Here is a 21,386-nt window from a genome sequence, read left to right as displayed (position 1 = left end):
TGTGCCCAGATTGCTCTGCTACCAGAAATACTGCATGGTACAAAGAGATCCTGTGACCCTTCTCCCTCTGATAAATTGATAAAACCTTTTGGTTCGGATGTGACTGGGAAGAGTAAAAATGCCCAGTCCTCATTTCCAAATCGTTCACATAAAAGCCTTGAATACTGAAGCTTTCGAAAGTTAACAGCTTTTGTCGTTGGGATTTAATGGGAATCACTATTGATTTCTATATTGGGCTGTATGCATTATGCAGCACATGACTGATATCATGCATTTCGTCATTTATTTATAATGTAGTCAGACTTGGACAGAAATAATATTTAAAATTACTTCCTTTGTAATTATATTTCAAAGAAGAAAATATACTAGTAAGGCTGCTTATTTTAGATAGTTCATCAAGCTGAATAATCTGTCAGTTCTCAAGGGAAATTCAAGATGTGAGAATGCAAACAAAAATCTTCTGATATGTTTTATATTCCCCTTTATAAATGCATTTGCATTCTGTAAATCATTAACATTTTTCTGGATTTACTTTTGGTAACTATCTGGTCTGAGGACTGCACAAAACTAGTAGTTAAAATATCTGCTTCTGTAGTAAGTATACCCCAAAGGCATATCCCAAATCACCTAGTGTTACCAGAACTGCTTTTTATTATAAGGGGGAAATTAGCTTTAGCAGTCTGTAACTTAAAATAAGCGCGGATCTTAACCTATGTCTACGGAGGCCCCGATTCCAGACACTCTAGTGAAAAAGAGGCAGACTACAAAATAGGTTCCAAACACGTGTATTTGCTAACAATGTGGCGTAAGCCTAAACTTGCACAAGCATACAGGAGAACACACAAGATCTAGGAAATACAGAGTATGAAATACAGAGATGTTCGCATTAGCTGGTTCCCAACGATGATAGGGGGAATACTCACTTATCCTGGAGCGAAGCAGAGACACGACAGCGAGGGTGGCCCAATGCCAGCACTGGGACCACAGACGGACAGCAAGGAAGTCTGGATAGGAATGGCCTAAGCACCGAGTGGTCTGGGAAACCAGCTTAAATACCCCAAAACGTACCCTGGGGCTGGTGCTGTACTTGGTGGTTCTCACAGTTTAAAACAAAGGTTCTAATGGGCTACTGAATGGCTTAGATGGGCCACTTTGGTAATCAGATTGCGATAAGTGACACCTCAGGAAGAGGGGACAAAAGAGGGAGGGGGAAATCCAAGTGGGCTGAAAGGATGTTCCAGCAGATAGGGCTTGTCCTGATGTCATCAGCTTCTGGAATGCGGAGGTTTCTTTGAGATGCATTCTCTAAGTGCTTGGGATGGTCGGCACTTAGTTCCTTCTCCTGGGCGGCTCCTAAGATATGCAGAGCGGGGCGAGGTACTCTCGCTGCGGACGTGGTGTGCCCGCTTCGCCGAAATGGCTTCCCAAAGCCGTCTTCTCCCCAGGGTCTTCTGGCTGCCTGAGAACATGGATGCCGGCTGGGCATAGCTGGGGCTGGATAGCAGGTTGCCCGGTAGCGGGGGCAAGCTCGGCGGCCGGCTCGCGGGAGGCTCCAGGCGGGAACTGACCAGGGAGCGCCTAGCCAGGCTCGCTGGAGGTTTCCCCGGCAGGCGCCCGGCTGCTAGCAGCGGCTTGGGCCCATATGAGGCAGGCTTCCATGGAGGCAGGGGGAACAGCACTTTAAAACACAGTCCAAGGCAAGGAACAGGCACGGTCCGTGGCAGATGGCAATGCAGGCACGGGGAACACAGTCCAAACGCACACTAGGAAGTCCAGATACAGGTCAGGGCAGGGCTGCCCAGAAAGAGAGTCCTCTGTGCAGTTATCCAAACATGGAGTCAGTAAACTACACAGTCTATTGCAGCAGTAAGGCAATTGACACGCAGGCAGGAAACTGACACGTGTATTAACACACACACACACGTGTAAAGCAATCTTTGGTGTAGCAGTGAAACAGCAATGCAGGAAACTTTAACACAGTTCATGGCAGGCTTTAAAGCAGGGGAGGGGGCCTACTTGGCAACACTAGCTCTTAAAAAGTATGGATGTTTCACCTGTGCTTTAGCAGATTCCAGTACGGTTTGACTGCCAGGCTTAATTTAATTAACTTGTTTAAACAGAGTCTAGGTCTGGGAGAAGACCTCCTTGGGTTGGGGAGGAGAACCAGAGATGGGTTGCTGGGAGGAACCTCCGGGGAAGCAATACAAGAGCTTTGAACTGAAGTGGGGGATATGAGGTATGGCATATTTAATATGGAATATTAAATATTTTATATATGTGGAATATTTAATATTTTCTGTGAGTGACCCTCCACCTGATCAGCCAGTGAACCATGGCAGCAGGCCCAATCAAGCATCCCTATGACCAGGGAATCAGCCACATCCCCCACCTCCAGATAGGCATGGAGCCCCAGTACCTTCAGATGGCCAAGGAGCCCCAGTGTTTCCAGATGGGCAAGAAGTGCCAGTACCTCCAGATAGGCAAGGAGCCCCAGTGCTTCCAGATGGGCAAGGAGCCCACATACCTCCAGATGGGCAAGGAGCCCAAGTGCCAATTCTACCCAGACCTCCAGGCAGAGGGCTGCCTGCAGGAGTCCCATTAACGTTGCTAGGAGGAGTACCAGAACCTAAACCCCAACAGCTGTTGGGACTATACAAGCTGGAATCTTGCTTTGAGGGGGACCCTGAAGAGTTGGGGTACTTCCTGGTGCAAGTGGCAGACTTCCTAAGAGAATGGGCACACATTCCCTGATGAAGCCAGCCGGATGAGCTACCTGAGTTCTCAGTTGGGTAGAGCAGCAGCAAAATGGTATGTTACTCTCTACACAGCCAGAGCACCAGAACTACGGAGTGTGAGAGCCTTCCTATGTGCACTTAAGGCACAGTATGAAGACCCTCTCGAAGAAGAGAGGGCGAGGACCAAGTTGAAGAGCATGAAACCAGGGAGTCAGTCTGTGCGAGAGACTGTGCATATTGCCAAGGTGTGAGACTGGAACAAGTTGGTGAAAGTGTTCTTCAGAGCAGGCTTGAATCCAGACTTGGTGGCCAAGGCCATGATCCAACATGACGCACATACCCTGCTTGCGTGGATTCAGTTGACATGTGAGATATACCGAATATACCGAAGTGATTTAAATACCCAAATCCAAAGCAGCTTGCCACTTAGGATTTCACGTGTATACAAAACCCAATTTTTTTCTTGTGCACACCCTTAATTTGGAGACAAAAATATGGAGATTTAAGAGAATATACATTCTATTCTGAGAGACATAAATCTTTGTCATGTATAGATATGGTTGAGTGTTGAAAAATTTCGTGACCAAAATAATTAAAGTGGCGATATTGCCAAAGTCCTTTTCAGACCATAATCTTATAAGCATAAGTTATAGAACCAAATCTAATACATTTAGGCAGTAACTAAATGAATTTTTACTACAGAAAGGATTGTCAAAAAAGGCTGAAAGAATTTTTTGAATTAAATTTGAACAAGGGCACGGATTTGAGAATGGTTTGGGATGTAAGCAAAGCATTTATAAGAGGCTAGTTCATACATCATAACTCAGAATTAAAGGGGGAAAAGCAGGGAAAAATGCAAAGTATTCTCCAAGAAATTTTTAAAAAGGAGGAAGAATTAAAAACTGTGCTGGGGAATATTAAGGTACAACAAGAGATAAAATGCTTGCAACAACAGCTATCAATGTTAACAGTAAGGGATTTAAAGAAAGAACTGATTTATGCTAAGCAGAGAAATTTCAAATTTGCTAATAAACTGGGAAGGTGGTTAGCACATAGACTGAGAAAAAAGAGAGAGAAAAAATGGTCTTAAAATTGCAAGATGGGAATACTATGCTAACAGAAAATGGAGCCATCTAAAAGACCCTTTTTAACTATTATTCAAGCTTGTACAGAAGACAGGTTATTTCTTTAAAGAAGTTAAATGATTACTTAACAAAACAGAAGCTACCTAAAATTACAGAGGAACAACAACAAGTGATAAATTGCCCAATAACGATTCAAGAAGTGGTGAAAGTAATTAAAAAGATGAAAACTGGGAAGTCATCGGGACCTGATAGACTATCTAGCCTATATTATAAATGCTTTGAAGATGAGGTCTTAGTACTCTTGCAAAATATAATTAATTCAATTTTATTGGGACGAAAAATGCCAGAGACTTGGAAAGATGCTAACATTACACTGAAACCCAAAGAAGGGCAAGATTTGACATTAGCAAAAAAACTATAGACCTATAGCATTGCTGAATAATGACTACAAACTATTTACCAAGATTTTAGCAGAAAGATTTAAGTATGTTCTCAAAGACTTTATTCATGAAGATCAAAGTGGTTTCTTATCCAAAAGACAAGCCTATGAAGTAGATTTTCACCACAAAAATAGAAATTACTAAATTGAAAAAGGTTTCACAAAGGCTATTTCACTGGTATTGTTAGAGCTATTATGAGATATGAAAAAAATTAGTTGGATCCAACTAGCTTTTCTGCTGACAAGAAAGGGAGGAGAGATCTCCTTTGATCATGCTAAAAAGGCTATGCTGGATATCATTTGACTTGCATGTGTAAAAGCTATGTGGAATTGGGATTGTAGTATGGAGGGCAATTGGGTGAAATTGAGCAAAAATGATGGCTAAATCCAATGCTGTAAGCACATTTGTGATTCTTCTCAGAGATTTTAAGAAGCTACTAAGGTCCTGGTCCTGGCCCAGGTTCACTTTTAGGGAAATAAGACAATCATCAACCAAAAACATAACCTTTTCCTAGATGGTTCCAAAATTATGGAGTGAGTTTCTCTAACAAGTACACAAGTGTTCTTTCTGTTGCAATAGGCAACTCAGCATGCCTTAGACATCAGAAGTTGGGAGAGGGCTCTGCATATCTATGTGACTCTCTTGATAAGTAATCTGCTTCTCTTTGTCTAAGGTGGGAACACTTCTTGACTCCTCCTCTCCTCTCTCTCTCTGTTCCCTTTGGAAGATTCTTCTTCTTACTTTATGGCCTTCCAAAGGGGAAGGATGTATTTTTAGAGCTCCTTCCATGCAGGCTTCATCCACACATCCAGATCCAGCCTCGATGTTGCACAAAGCAGCCATCGTATATGGCAAGTAATGCTTTAGACTAGGATTCTTTCTTCCTGCTCCAATATATTGATGTGAATAGAAACTACCTCAATAAACTGTAAATTCTATCTTTGCCACAATTTAATTGCCTAATGGTTAATTACTGCATGTTGAGGGAAATGCCTCGAATTGGGTAACTCTGCCACCAAACAAAATATAACTATTTCTAATACTTCCATGGCCTCTTTTAACATTTCTTCTGATAGAAATTTTGGACCTGGACCTGGACAACTGATGCTTTGATGAGGTGTTTACATTATTTTATAAAGCTTTAATGGGATGCTGGTATTTTTAGTGTTTCTGGAAATGTCAATGAGCACTGTTGTCAAAAGGTGGTTTAGAAATAGTGTAAATAAGTTAGAATGAAACCAACTACTGCTTTTAAAGAACAGCAACTTAAGTATAATTTAACACATCAGAAAAGCAAGCTAACTTGTTTTCTCTCCTGCAGTCTATATATATGCTGTTTAAATCTTTTAAAATATTTACTGTTGCCTGAGGCATATTGAGCCTTCATCTAGTAAAGACTAAATTGCCTATCATTTGCATGTTGCAAGGTGAAAAGAACTCAGTATTGACTTATTTAGGCAAATAACTGATGTATATAAATGGGATCTATAACAGGTAAAGACATTTGTTTTCTGAACCGGTTACTAAAAGAATTCATAAACACTAATACCTCACAAGCCAACGAAGGATTCGTTTCACTGTTTAACTAAGGCTTCTTTCTATTACAGTGTCAAAATAAGATTGCCTGCCATTCTGTCATGCAGATTTATAAATACTCAAAACTCACCCAGCAAGGCACAGGTGCTAAATCTAAAACCATATTACTGAAGAGAAGAAGAAAAGAGACAGATGGCAACAGCATTATTTGGAAATTCTGATAATATTTTTCAAAGAATGAAGTTTGAGATCACTTGAACAACATGTTGAAGAGTCAAGGAATGCACATATAACAACAGTAGCTTTTTAGTAATATTCTTAATAGAAATTATGTTTAGTAAGGAGTGCAATTATTTACAGTTATCCTTCATATTCCTAAATATTTTGGTTCCCTACTATAGAAAGGAAGAGATAGACACAAATACTGGGTTAAACTAATTTCAGTACCTGAACCAATAACCCTTTACTCTTTACCTTTTTAGTGTGGGTTTCCTAAAAGCCTACTCTATAGGTTTATCAGCATTTGGGTGGTCCTAAAATTCAGAGTGATAAAATAGTCATTGCCTAGTTATCCTTGCTTGCACACCAAACTATCTGAAAGATGCCTCCCATTATCACAATTCTGCTATGCCAGTCTGCTTGAACGTTCAGACATTGATGTCCACCATGAGAGTTACATCTCCAGACCTTTGGGATGGTCAGCCCAGTTTGAATACCTGCCTGGATACCTAAGGATGCTTGCTGATCTAACTAATTTGAACAACAAATCGGCACTAATCCTACCAAACTTAAAGCCATGCTACACAATTTTTAACAAGTTGTATACGGGTCCCTCTGACCTAAATTTCTTTTCACCTCAGTCACAGAGCAACTGCAGGGAATGCTGCAAGAAACCATTCGTCTCAGGACAATGATGTGGGGTGGAAGACTCCTGCCTCACTCGCATGCCTTTTTCAGGAGCCTAAGTGATCTTAGTGTGGAGTTATTTGTGTAACTTCAGAACTACAATTAGGGGTGTGCAATTCGGATTTGGTATTTGGTAAAAAATTACTGCATTTCACCTGATTTGGTAACATTCGGTATTACTGAGTTCAAATATGTATTCCCGAATAAATTCAGTAATACCAAACTCAAGCTTACCTAATTAATTCAGTAAAATTCAATACAATTCTGGAAGTGAGCTGTGCTATTCCTTGTTGTTGCTTTGCTAAGAAAGAACAGCAAAGAAACTCTGCTTTCTACCTGTTTTAACCAGGTGGAAGGGGGGAGTGAGGCAGAGGCAAGGGAGGGGGAAAGGGAAAGGTGGGGAATGAGTGGCCAGTCCTTGCAGCTACTCTCCTTTTCTGGCCAATTGGATTCTCAAGAAGAAGAGTGCCTTTTTTAAACTGCTGGAGACTGAGAGACACTTGCCTGTGTCATGGATCAGTCAGGCACAGCCAACCTTAGCAAAGCAGACAGCTTGGGGGAAGAGTACAAAACAACCGCAGCAGGGCTCTACCCACCTTCGGCTATGAGCAACCCACCACCAATCAGCAGCAGCCTGTCTGTCTCAGCCCAGGACACACCAACTAGCTCCCCATGACCCACCTCACCTCCACTGAAGCACAGACAGAAGAGGGCCCAGCATGCTTCAGTTGTATTTTTGTGTACAGGGGCCTTTCAGTTCTAGCGTTTGAAGTTATGTATATTTACTGTTCATTTTGCTTCTTCGGGGGGGGGGGGGCGGTTATCCTATTGTGGGTAATTTGTTGTTTGATGTTTTATAGTTCCTGTTAATTTTATTTAAAATCTTATTTTTCGGGGGGGGGGGTGCTGCTGCTGCTGCTGCTTTCCCCTGTTGTTGGTACTTACTCTTTTTTACAGAAGTTTGATTGGTGTTCTTGCTGGATTCTGTTTTCTGTTGGCATAGAAGTTGGTTTGGCTTTCAATTGTTGTTGTTAGTTGTTCTTTGGGGGGTGTTTGTTGGGGTGCTTGATCCATGTGTTTCTGTAGTGAAAGTCAGCTTGGAGTTTCACCCCCACAATAGGAACATATGGAGTGGCTGGGGGGACCTTATTCAAGGGCCATCAGGATTGGACCTCATAAGGAGTAATGGAGATTGGAGGTAGCTGGGGTAGCCATAAAATGTCAAATATTCATCAAACCGAGGGGGGTATTAGACAACAGTTAAGAGTAGGTCCTCTGCAAATTTGGTGAAATTTAGTCAAAAATGGCCCCCTCCCAGCCACCGGATATCCCCAAACTGAGTTACCCATAGGAAACAGTGGCTGCATTTTACTTTTTTTTTCTTTACTGAACTGAACTGGAGAATAAATTTGGTATTGGGGGAGGGTACCATTTTTTCCCCAGTTAGGTATTACCAAACTGAATCAACTCGAATGTTTTCTATGCACATCACTAGCTACAATGTACTGGTAAATACCTCCCTACTGGGGCCTTTCCACTGAGGGAAAAGTCATGATGGGACAACAGCCCCCCTCTTTCTTCCGTCTCTTAGCTCCTGCAGGCTTTAAAAGTGACAGCTGCTGTGTAACTGACATAAAAGTGAGTCAGGTCAGGTGAAACCCAATTGTGTAGGCAGAGCAGCTTTACAAATGAAAATGCAGACACCAATGGGCACAGAGGCTTTGAGTAACCCTGCATTGGAGGCCATCTGGTTGGCTGGGAAACATGAGGCTGCCTAGCCTACCCAATTGTCTGTAGCTTTCTTTTCAAAAGACAGTCAAGAGAAAACAATAACCTCTCCCCAGCCTGAAGGTGAGAACCAACCTTCATCTAATAAGTACACTTGAGGATGCTTCTATAGCACTTTCTGTAAAACAAGTTCTTAAAATATTTTTAATATATAACCAGCTGAACACATTGAATTTCTGTATTTATAATCCAACTAGCACACAAACTTAAATGGATCTAGTATATATGCATGGGATTATACCCATGCAACTTGGGAGAATGACAGCCTTGGTATATTTATGAGCACAAAGAAAATTGTAATCTAACAACACAAAGATGTTTTCAGTATATGCCAATATAGTCCTCTGGATTATATCCAACAAACTACAAGCAGAGCTCCACTCATGAAACTTTCTCACCTTTCCCTCCTACCACAGTACACAATACCCACGAAATTCCTGTGGACCTCCCAAAACAACTTTAGGCACAATGTGGAGCTTTGCACTGTGGGGAGGGTACTGACAAAAATCACTTTGGTTGTTGTGGGTTTTCCGGGCTGTATTGCCGTGGTCTTGGCATTGTAGTTCCTGACGTTTCGCCAGCAGCTGTGGCTGGCATCTTCAGAGGTGTAGCACCTCTGAAGATGCCAGCTACACCTCTGAAGATGCCAGCCACAGCTGCTGGCGAAACGTCAGGAACTACAATGCCAAGACCACGGCAATACAGCCCGGAAAACCCACAACAACCATCGTTCTCCGGCTGTGAAAGCCTTCGACAATACAAAAATCACTTTGTTTCCCTACTGTTGCGTTTCCACAGGTGAAAAATAAGCATTGTTTACATTACATACATAATTTATTTGATTTTATTTATTTTCAATTTCTAGTCCACCCTCCCCACACCGGCAGGCTCAGGGCGGATTACATTCATAGAGTCTAAACATTTTACACAATTTAAAATCACAACAAGTACAGTATAAATATTTAAAAACAGCAGTATAAAAATAATTTGACTCAGTCCAACACCCAAACCATCATTGAAAATGCATTAAGAAGAAAATTGTTTGGGGTGGGTGCTCTGATAGAGAGGACCCTGTCCTATTCAATTCAGCCAGTGGGGGTCCTGCCCAGCATCAACCATATGCCTGGCAGAACATCTCTGTCTTACAGGCCTGGCAAAAGGATAATAAATCCTACCGGGCCCTGGTCTGATTAGACAGAGCGTTCCACCAGGTTGTAGCCAGGACCAAGAAGGCCCTGGCTCTGGTTGATGCTAGGTGGGTCTCCCTAGGGCCAGGGACCATTAATAGCAGTGTTTCTCCAGATTGAAGTTTCCTCTGGGGCTCATATGGGGAGAGGCAGTCCTGAAGATATGCAGGTCTCAGGGCCAAGCTACACATGACGAATGACACTTGAACGGCAAGTGGATTGAGTGGAGGGCAAGTGAACAGGGAGAAATACACTTGCCATTCAAGCGTCATTTGTCATGTGTAGCTTGGCCCTCAGTCTACATAGGGCTTTATAGGTTAGTACCAAAACCTTGAATCTGATTCGGTACTCCACAGGTAACCAATGCAACTGGTGCAGTACCAGGGTTATATGTGCACTACTAGGCACTCCAGTGATGACACACACCACTGTGTTTTGAATCAGCTGTAACTGCCGAATCAGACTCAAGGGAAGCCCTGCATAGAGCATGTTACAATAGTCTAACCTAGAGGTGACCATTGTTTGGATCGCTGTAGTTAAGTCCCAGGTCGAAAGATAGGGAGCAAGCTGCCTGGTCTATCGAAGATGGAAAAAAGACCTGGTAACCATGGTGACCTGACCCTCCATTTTCAGGGAGGCATCTAGGGTCACCCCCAGCTCCTGACCCTCAGAGCTAGTGTAAGTACCACTCTGTCAAGGACATGAACTAGCTGACAGAATGGAAGCTACATAAAAATCTTTCTTTACCACTTTCACTGCCACCTCATAGGATTTCATAAAGGACTTATAAGATGTTCTTGCCTCCTCGTCCCAAGATCGCCCCCACATACACTCAAGACGTCTTAGCTCCTGTTTCTTCTGCCTTACCTCCTCCGTATACCAAGGAGTTTGGTGGCTGCAGGGGCAAAGAGGGTGACAAGGTGTGATTTCATCGATGGCTTCGGAGAGCCGGGCTTGCCAGTCCTCCATCAGCTCATCCAACGAACCACCGTGGAGCATCGGTTTCTGCAGAGCATTCTGGAAACCAATCAGATCCATAAGTCTCCACAGGTGAGCATATATTTGCTCACTGCCCTTGCAGGGGGTGGGGGTGGCATATCTAACCAAGCCTTCAGGACCGAGTGGTCTGACCATGAAACTGACTCTATCGTGTCCAGAACTACATCTAGCCCCACCCCAAAGATCAGATCCAGCATGTGGCCTGCATTATGTATGGGGGCCAATACAAATTGAGAAAGTCCTAGTGCTGCCATGGCCAACACCAGGTCCACAGCCTGAACAGAGGTGTCATCGTCAACATGGACATTGAAGTCCCCCAGCACAATCAGCCTGGGGTACTCAGGGTGACAATAAGATTGATTTATAGAGTTGAATCCAACTAGATTTTCTGCTGGTGAACAAGGGAGGAGGATCCTCTTGGACCCCCCCCCAAAAACCCCATGTTTATCATCATGGGAACTGCATGGACAAAAGCCATGGACAGCAATGAGGGGGGTCTGGGTCAGATTTAGAGAAAAAAAATAGCTGTATCCAACCCATACAATTATTTTTTATTGTCTTCCTGAGTTTATTTCATGAAGGCTTCTATTTTCTTACAGCACAATTTACTGCCATATTTTCTTCTGTGAGGTCTATGAAAATGACTGGGAGGCACATAAGAAAATGATTCTCCACTCACATAACCAAAAATCATTTCTATAGGATTGAAACAATAGAACTTCCCAGTAGGTTGGAAAGAGAAAACTACTACAGTTAGTAGTTAGAATTAAACATAAACTGTATCATTTCTAACCAACAAGCAGAAAGAAAATTATACTCTGCAGTGATTCCATTACATACATACTCTTAACGAAGCATTCATTTTATGGAGCAAATTACTCATTTGAAATTAATTCCTCATTAAAGCTTACAGCATGCAGTTATTGCACTAAATAAGGACAATAAAACCAAAACATTTTTTTTTATCACCCAGAAACACCTAGGATCTTGCCTTGCTATCTTGAATGCTTTGTGGCCTTCTGAGACTGCCTCCTCCTTTGTAACAGTCAAGAGAGAGTCACGTTATTCTGATTCATAATGACTGCATGACAAAGCTCACAAATAGCCAATTTAACAAATCAGTGATGTGGCTGCCAGTTCTTCTCTCTTCATATCCACTAACTGCTCATCAGAGTTCAAAGCTAAGCTATATGTGATATAGTTTGTTTCCAAGTTCCAAGAGGGTTTTCTTTTCTTTTACAAAATGCAGCCTTGGGGGCCATTTCATGCAACAGGTAAGCTTCAAAATGTTTGTCTGTGATAGTTCAGTATTCTCTCAATTCTCCCTTTACTTACTTGTGGTACTCCTTGCATTTGTATAATAGTTACCTGCAGCAAATGCACATACTGTACTTCAGCCCCAACTCTCCAACCACAAAATGGTCCTCTTGTTGAAGTGTTCACTTCTAGGATCACCATCCTCCAGGTTGAGCCTAGAGTTATCCTGGAATTGTAACTGATGTTCAGACGTCAGCTTTGGAGGGCAGTATCTGCAGTTTGCTGTACAGACTAAAAGTAATGGAAGTCCTTCCCCAGGTGCCACCTCTAAATCATAACCCCTTCAGTTCTGAGCAGTCTTCTCCAGGAGGGCCAAACAAATGGACTACGCACTTTCATTCAGATGTCATTGCATTCCTGTTTGGTTCCAGACTGGTGCTGGAGCAGCCTTCTGTGCATATTTGTGATCCTGAATCCAGCTTTCACAGAAACCTGGCAATGGTTCTGGCTTCAATAAACTGTAGACTGTTGTGTTGCCTTGGTCAGGTGCTGGCTGCGTTTTGGACTCTGTGCCAGTGAACTTCTAACAATCACATCCAGAATCAGAAAACCTACATTTTTCTTTGTCCTAATTCTTACCGAAATGGTAAACCTGTATCTGGGTTGTAATTTTTCATGTTGCAGATGGAGATTCATATGACTGTAATATATGAAGAGGCTTTTAGCTTGTGAAGTATACTGTTTGTTTTTAAATGCTTAGAAATAACATGCTTTCCTGATTTTTACATACTATAATGGTGGGTGGTGAAGTGGGATAGTAGTTCTTATATATGGTAGTTTTTACTATATATGTGTGTGTGGTAGGATAATTTAAATATATAAATCCCTAAAAAAACACAATTAAATTTCACTTTTAGGGTTCAATAGAAATATAGGTTTTCTGCTTGTATATCCTATATATAGCATTACCTGTTTCTTATTTTTATAACCCTTATTCTACAATATGACAGTGATGCATTGCTGTGTTGGTGATGAGACATTACAGTGTGCAGTTCCATATATCAAATCACCTTTTTTCAGGCACTGAGCATCTGACTTGTTTTTTTTTCTCTATGATGCCAAGAAGCACATATTATTTTCCTATTACTATAGCTGTTGTTATTACACCATCAGTGAAATTACTATATCTAAGCTCTCTGATTTGATTACTATACCCAAGCTACAGCAATATCAGTGGGTTTCTAGCCTCTGATAGTTATTACTGCAGAGCTAGAATTTCTACCCTTTTTTAAAAGTCCTAAATAACTGATTGTAGGCAAGCAGCCCGATCCTATGCTGCCATATCCATTTCATCAGACTTTGATTGCCTCTGCTGTTAAACTGGCAGCATCTGTTACATAAATCTGATGGCTATTCAGGTATGCCTTATTTGCTATGAAAGCTCTTAATTACTCACTAGCAATGAAAATCATGACTAAAACAGTATGTTTGTTCAAAGGACTGAAGGATGTTGGGATGGGTCTGTGGATCCTTGCCATCTCCTTGTCCCTTTGTCATTTAACTATACCTCTCTTCTAATCCTTGAACCCTAAACTATTTTCTGATCTGATTAAGACAAAATAGAAAATGGCCATCCTGGCTGGCAGCTAACGCTGTTTTTGCCAGGGGGCAGCAATTTGCCTCCCTGGAAGGAGGAGGGATGGAGCCTTTCCAGCCATCCAGGATCTTGCTGGGGTAGGCGGAGCCAACAGCCTGCAAAGGTGGCTCTGCCTGCCTCAGCGCCGTATTCATCACCTGTAGTTTCCCAAAGGGAACTCAGTGAATGTCGTAATTCCTGAGCACTTATGCTCAGTTAGGTATGCTTCCTTTGACCAAGTGGTCAAAGTTGTTCGTCGCTGTGGGGTGGGGGCCAATATGGTGAAATGTGACATTAAGTCTGTGTTTTGCCTCCTCCTAGTGCACCTTGACAACTTTGAGCTCCTAGGGTTTTCCTTTGAGGGGAAGTTCTATATGGACTGAGCCCTGCCCATGGGCTGTTCCATTTCTTGTGCTGCCTTCAAGCACTTCAGTTCCTTCTTGGAATGGGAATTGAGGCACTGGTCACGTTGCCATGACATGGCACATTATTTAGATGATTTTTTGGTGGTGGGGCCTGTGGGATCTGGACAGTGTGCCCGTCTGCTGGACACTTTTATTAAACTTGTGGAGGAGCTGGGGGTCACTTTGGTGCATGAGAAAATGGAAGGGCCTTCCCAGATGTTGACGTTTTTGGGTATTGAGCTGGATACAGTTCAGCAATCCTACAGACTTCCCCTGGAGAAATTTGATGACCTCATGGTCAGGCTTCAGGAGTTCAGGTCCAAGTATGAAGATTCCCTCCTGGAGCTTCAGCAGTTAGTAGGCCACCTGAATTTTGCGTGTAAGGCAGTTGCTCCAGGTAGGACCTTTTTGAGGCAACTTTGTGATGCTATGGCATCACTGCATGCTCCTCATCATCGCCTAAGTTAGCTTGGATATGCAGAAGGATTTGGCGGTTGGGTCCAAATTCCTCAGGCACTATAATGGGGTGACCTTTTGGCATGAGGGCCTGCTGCTCAAAGCCAAATTGCAGGTCACATCTGATGCTTCTAGCTCTAACAGCTTTGGAGTGTATTTATGAAAGCATTGGTGTGCAGACCAGTGGCTGCCTGATGGGCGGACATCAGGGTTAGATAAGGACTTAACCTTTTTGGAATTTTTCCCCATTTTGGTGGCTAAGCACCTGTGGGGTGAGGAGTTAGCCAACCACTCTGTCTGCTTCTGGTGTCACAATCAGGCAGTGGCCACAATCTGACTTACAAATCATCTAAGGTTATGAGGTTGGTTAGAGTCTTCACCCTACTATGCCTCTGGTGGAACATATTATCTAAAGCCAAACACGTTCCGGGAATTAACAATGGTGTGGCAGACACTTTGTCTTGCCAACAGATGAAGTGGTTTTGGCAGCTTGCCCCAGAGGCTGACCTGCAACCTGCACAGATGCCCCTGGAGTTATGGCTATAAGGCTAGCAGTTGCCTCCAGCACAAGGCGGGCCTATGACAAAGAGGTAGGACAATTTGCTGGGTTCAGGAGGGATGTGGGCCTACACCCGATTTGCCCCATTCTGGTGGAGCATCTTATGCATTTTTGAGTGCAACAGAAGGGTCGTTGGTTACCAGTTAAGTCAATAAGATGTCAGTTAGCTGCCTTAGCTTTTGTTAGCAAGGCTCAGGGGTTTCCTGGGGCCACGGGGGACTTCCATGTTTGGAAAATGTTGGAAGGATGGTCACGGACCCTAGGAAGCACATTTCCAAAGTGGTGCTTAAGGGTCTTTGCACTGCCTGGGGTGACATCTGCAGTTCTGGCTATGAGGCTAGATTGTTCCATGCGGCTGCATTGACAGCCTTTTAGGGGGCTCTATGCATCAGTGAGCTTGTGGTCCAGTCTAATAATCATAAGTCCGGTAGAGCCCTTATGGCCCAGGACGTTAAATTGGAGGGACATGGCGTTTCCCTCACACTACGTAAGTCTAAGACTGACCAGAAGCAGAAAGGGGTGATTGTCAGATTAGGGACTTGTGTAGATTCTGAGTTGTGTCCTGTTCAGGCTCTCTGAAAGTATTTAAGAGTTCGGGGAGAAGAGCAAGGGATCTTGTTTCGGCATGAAGACTCATTGACTCATTGGGCGGACATCAGGACTCATTATCACTCACTTTGGGGCAGTGATCAAGAGGGCACTGGCCAAATTGGGTTTGGCTGGCATTAAAGCCGGCACTCACCCCTTCAGGATTTGGGCTGCTTCGACAGCTGCAGCAATGGGGTACTCAGGGCAGGCAATACAGTGTGTAGACAGGTGGAAGTCCACTGCTTACCGATCTTATGTTAGGCCACTGTTGCGGTTTTAAGTGCTTTACTTAAAAGCACTTACTTGTTTCCATAGGTGCTGTGACTAGCTGTATGAAGCAAAGAATTTTGATCTGCGGGCACATCATGGTTTTTTGGGCAGCCCATCAAGCAAGGAGGACACAGACTGGGTCCCAGCTTGGTTTGAGTGAACGGATGACTGTGGAGTGGCAGGGCCATTGACGCCTTTGCTGGCTGGGCTTGTTGCTGCTCTTATTTAGGGACAGATGTGGTCTCCCACCCCATATCTTGGTGATTCACTTGGGTGGGAATGACTTGGGGCTTGTTCAAGGCAAGGCCTTGTTATTGCAGGTGAAGATGGACCTGCAGGTGATAGGTCAGTCTTGGGGAAGGGAAAAGCTTTCCATAGTCAGGCATAGGTTGGACTTCAGGAAAGCAAATTTTAACAAAATGAAAACTATGCTGGGTAGAATAACTTGGAGAGAAATACTTAAGGAGAAGGGAGTTCAAGAGGGTGAGAGTTTCTTAAAAGCAAAATATTAAAAGCACAATCACAAATGATTCCTATGAGAAGGAAAAATAGGAGGAGCTTAAAGAAGCCACGGTGGCTTCATAAACAGCTTTCTAATGAATTGAGAAATAAATTCTTAAATTTCCATTTAGGAAATGGAAGGAGGGCCTTATAACCAAGGATGAATATAAACAAATAACCAATGATGGTAGGAAGAGTATTAGAAAAGCTAAAGCTCAGTATGAGCGTAGGCTAGCAAGAGATGTTAAAAACAACAACAAAAGGGTTCTTTGCTTATGTTCAAAGCAAGAAAAAGAGCAAGGACATGGCAGGCCCATTGCAGGGATAGGGAAGTGAAACTGTAACAGGCAATGAAGAGAAGGCAGAACTGCTCAATTCCTACTTTTCCTCAGTCTTCTCCTGCAAGGGAAATGGTGATTAATATGGCAATAACAGAACACATGATGGGGGAAGTTACAACCTGGGATCAGTATAGAGGTATTACATAAACACCTAGTTTCTTTAAATGGAACTAAGTCCTCAGGGCCAGATGAATTGCACCCAAGAGTACTAAAAGAACTTGCAGATGTAATTTCTGAGCCTCTGTCCATTATTTTTGAGAATTCTTGGAGATCAGGTGAGGTGCCAGAAGATTGGAAGTGGGAAAATGTTGTCCTTATCTTCAATGAAGGGGGAAAGGAGGATCCAGTTAACTACCGACCCATCAGCTTGACATCTATACCTGGAAAAATCTTAGAACAAATCATCAAACAGTCAGTCCTTGAGCATTTAGAAAGGATGGCTGTGATTACTAAGAACCAGCATGGATTTCTCAAGAACAAGTCATGTCAGACTAACCTTATCTCTTTTTTTGAGAAAGTTACTACCTTGCTGGATCAGGGGAATGCAGTAGACAGATTTTATCTCAATTTCAGTAAGGCTTTTGATAAGGTTCCACATAATATCCTTGTCAACAAGTTGGTACAATGTGGCTTGGATCCTATTACTATTAGGTGGATCTGCAACCGGTTGACAGATCGCACTCAAAGAGTGCTAGTTAACGGTTCCTCATCTTCTTGGAGAAGAGTGACAAGTGGAGTTCCTCAGGGATCAGTTCTGAGACCTGTTCTGTTCAACATTTTTATAAATGATTTAGATGAAGGAATAGAAGGAATGCTTATTAAATTTGCAGAGGATACTAAATTAGGAGAGGTAGCAAATATGGTTGAAGACAGAGTAAGGATACAAGATGATCTTGACAGGCTGGAAAACTGAGCTAAAACAAATAAAATGAATTTCAACAGAGATAAATGCAAAGTTCTGCATTTAGGAAGGAAAAATCAAATGCATAATTATAGGATTGGGAGACCTGTCTTGGCAGTAGCATATGCGAAAAGGATCTTTGGGTCTTAGTAGACCATACAATGAACATGAGTCAGTAGTATGATATGGTAGTTAAAAAGGCAAATGTGGTTTGGGGCTGGGGCTGTATCAACAGAAGCATAATGTCCAGATCACGAGAAGTGATGGTATTGCTCTACTCTGCTCTGGTTAGACCTCACCTAGAGTATTGTGTTCAGTTTTGGGCACAACAATTTAAGAGGGATATAGACAAGCTGGAACGTGTCCAGAGGAGGACAATGAAGATAGTGAGGAGTCTGGAGACCAAGTCCTATGAGGAAAGGTTGAAGGAGCTCAATATGCTTCGCCTGGAGAGGAGATGACTGAAAGGTGAGATGATAACCGTCTTCAAATACTTGAATGGCTGTCATATAGAGGATGGCACAGAGTGGTTTTCTACTGCCCCAGAAGATTGGACCAGAACCAATGGCTTGAAATTAAATCAAAAGAGCTTTCAGCTTAAACATTAGGAAGAACTTTCTGACAGAACGGTCACTCAGTGAAACAGGCTTTCTCAGAAGGTGGTGGGCTCACCTTCTTTAGGGGTTTTTAAGCAGAGGCTAGATGGCCATCTGACAGCAATGCTGATTCTGTAAACCTGGTCAGATCATGATGGGGAGGGCATAATGGGTTACATCAGTTTTTAGTTCTCGTGGCCTTCTTACATGTCCAGGATAATGCTGATTGCCACCTTGGGGTCAGGTAGCAATTTTCCACAGGCCAATTTTGCTAGGGATCCTGGAGCTGATTTGCGATCTTCTGGCCATGGAGCAGGGGTTACTGGGGCAGTCGGGGGGGGGGAGGTAGTTGTGAATTTCCTGCATTGTGCAGGGGGTTGGACTAGATGACCCTAGAGATCCCTTCCAACCCTATGTTTCTATGATTCTAAGACATTAACCTATCCACTTGGCTTCAATGGGAGTTTCCATTTACTACCCACTCAGAGCTAAAACACTGAAGTTGAATTACACGAGGACACTCAAGTGAAGGGAGACGCAATGTTAGCCTGGAAGCCAAGTTCTAAAAGACAGCTTGGAAGGCTTAGTCAATTTTCCCTCTCTACAGAGCTACAGAGATCACTGCTCATCGGCTTTGTTTATTTCATCTTCACCTCCCTCAAGGCTCTGCCAGTGTCACATCCCCTTGAGCATCCTTGTGTAATTTGTCTCATGTGTTTTAGCTCTCACTCTGCCAATAACACATACCCAGTTCTATCTTGGCTGTGTAAATGGGTTTCAGCTCATGCTGGCTTTGACACTTGGAATGTCTTTATTAAAATTTTCCTTAAAACAAAGATGTTACAGTTAGGGTAACTTATATATTTTCCCTCACTTCAGAGAGATATCTGTCTGACCCTTCTTGTCAGACTCTCTTTCATACACTCAACTCTCTCTCATTCCAGGCATTCCCTTTCATCTCTGAATGCTGCACAGTGGAAACATTTCTTTACATTGCATTCCATCACAGGAGACATTCCCCATTTTTATTTAAGATCACATTGATTATCCCACAGGAGCCAATATATTTCTGATTGTTACGAGATAGTAAAAATAGCAACAAGGCATATCATGCCTCATATTTATACCTCACCCTTCCTTGAAGAGCCTCTCATTGCTCTCAGCTTCTCTCTTTTATTCCCATAAGAACTTTGTGAGATGGATAATGCTGAGACAGGGAGTGACTGGCCCAAGGTCACCCAGTAAGCTTTATGGCCCAAGGTCACCCAGTAAACTGCATAGCTAAATGGAATATGAATCTCAGTCTCCTCAATCCTAGTCTGACCTGCTAACCACTATCCCAGTCCAGCTCTCTAAGTCTCTCATAGAAAGATGTCTAATGAAATCCAAAATGGCAACCTGATCTACGGCACAGCACAGCACAAATTCTAGCTGTTAGTGATATAACAACTTTAAATTATTTTTTCAAACCATATCTTATTTTTGCAGTCTTTATTAACTGCAACTATGTTGTATAATAATGGATTTACAGATTAAAATAAACATCAGTGAAATGTTTCTCCTTGTTAAACAAAACTCGCAGAGATATCTTTAGACTTCAAGAGTTATCCTGACATTGATTTAAGCAAATAAAGTTTGAAAATCATGGTAATCCACTACAATAACTTAATTAGAATCACAGTGTGGCAATCTGATGTGACTTACAATGCAGTCTGACAAAATAAACTACATTTGTGATTATATGATATGGAACGTAGGAAGAAAGTTAAGGAGAATGGAAGACTATAATTGCTTTTTCGGTGTTACTCCCAGCATTGTGTTATATTCGATATAGTTTCCTTACGGTACATAAATTGCAAGATAATTATTTCAGATATACTACTGTATATGCTGTTCAAGTAATCTACACGATAAAATGCTCCGAGGCATTTCTTTTTTTGTCTTTTGTTTGTTTTAGTAAATCAATGGTTCATTACGTTATTAATAAAAATTTAACAAGCCACATTCTGCGATCACTTACATTCTTGTCACCCTTTGTTTCACAGCTATAACTGTTTAAAGAAGTTGGTCTACTTTTTAAGAATATGGTTCATTGTTACCAGTAGTTAAAGTTCTCACAGAAATGAGGCCAGTCCTGTCTTATGCTTTGCCCTGGCTCTCAGTCATACTACATTTATATCTGAGCTAATATCTTCTTAGGTCACTATATGTAACTGCTTCATTGGAGTTACCATGAAATTTAGCCTAAAGCAAAATGTTGATGTTATTTTTGGAGTTCTTGCTTAGGCAAAACAGCCAAAGAATTTCAAGGAAAGCAAAAATAGTAATAATAAGACATAAAATTTCCAGCGGGCAAGGGATGAAACAAAGTTGCCACTAAATCTCATAGGAAATGAAATTTTGAAACTCATTTGGAGTTGTTGTTTGGGCAAAACACTTGAGAGAAGCAAAATGAGTGGGGTTTCAAGATTAATGCTCTTTTGTCAATAAAATTAGTGTGTTCCATTCCAGAATGTTCTATAACATGGCTAGGGATTCTGTGGCACATTCTCATTTAACATAAGGAACCAACAGTATTCAGAAAGGATGGCATCCCTAGCTGGCACAAAGTTTTTTTGTCATTGCTTGCCACTACAATTTTTTTGCTCAAGCTGTTGTCTCATTGGAACTACTACCTCTCACTATCTGGGAACCCAAAACAAGATGTGTTGTTTGGGTTAGCTATCGATTAATAAATTTCCAACAGCATATCATGTTGGATACAAAAGGACATGGACAGATCTTCCATGACAATAAAGTAGGAAGGGAGAAAATACGAGACTTAAAAGTGCAATGAATCTTACTTTCCTAATGTTATAGAAGAACAAAGGGAGAATCATAAAGAAAAAAATATAGAAGAGTTTCATAATATAAATACTCAAACTCTTGCAGTGTACATTGTAAACAAAATGTGTTGGAGAAAGGGAAAGTCAAAAATAGATGCGAGTGAATAAATATGAAAGAACTAAAAAGGAAATAATCCAGACTTTTTGGACACATTGTTGCCTATAGTAAATGATTGCTATAGTATAATAATAGTATAATCTCCAAAAATGGATTACAATAAAGCACTGTACTCAGGGTAACATAAGGTGCAGCACACCATGAAAAGGGAGAAAACCAGTATACCCTGGTAGCTGGTAGCTGGCTAGTAGCTGGTGT

Source organism: Eublepharis macularius, chromosome 3 (assembly GCF_028583425.1).
Source record: "Eublepharis macularius isolate TG4126 chromosome 3, MPM_Emac_v1.0, whole genome shotgun sequence".
Taxonomy (NCBI): domain Eukaryota; kingdom Metazoa; phylum Chordata; class Lepidosauria; order Squamata; family Eublepharidae; genus Eublepharis; species Eublepharis macularius.
The sequence above is the reverse complement of the archived record's forward strand: the minus strand, read 5'-3'. Positions refer to the sequence as shown.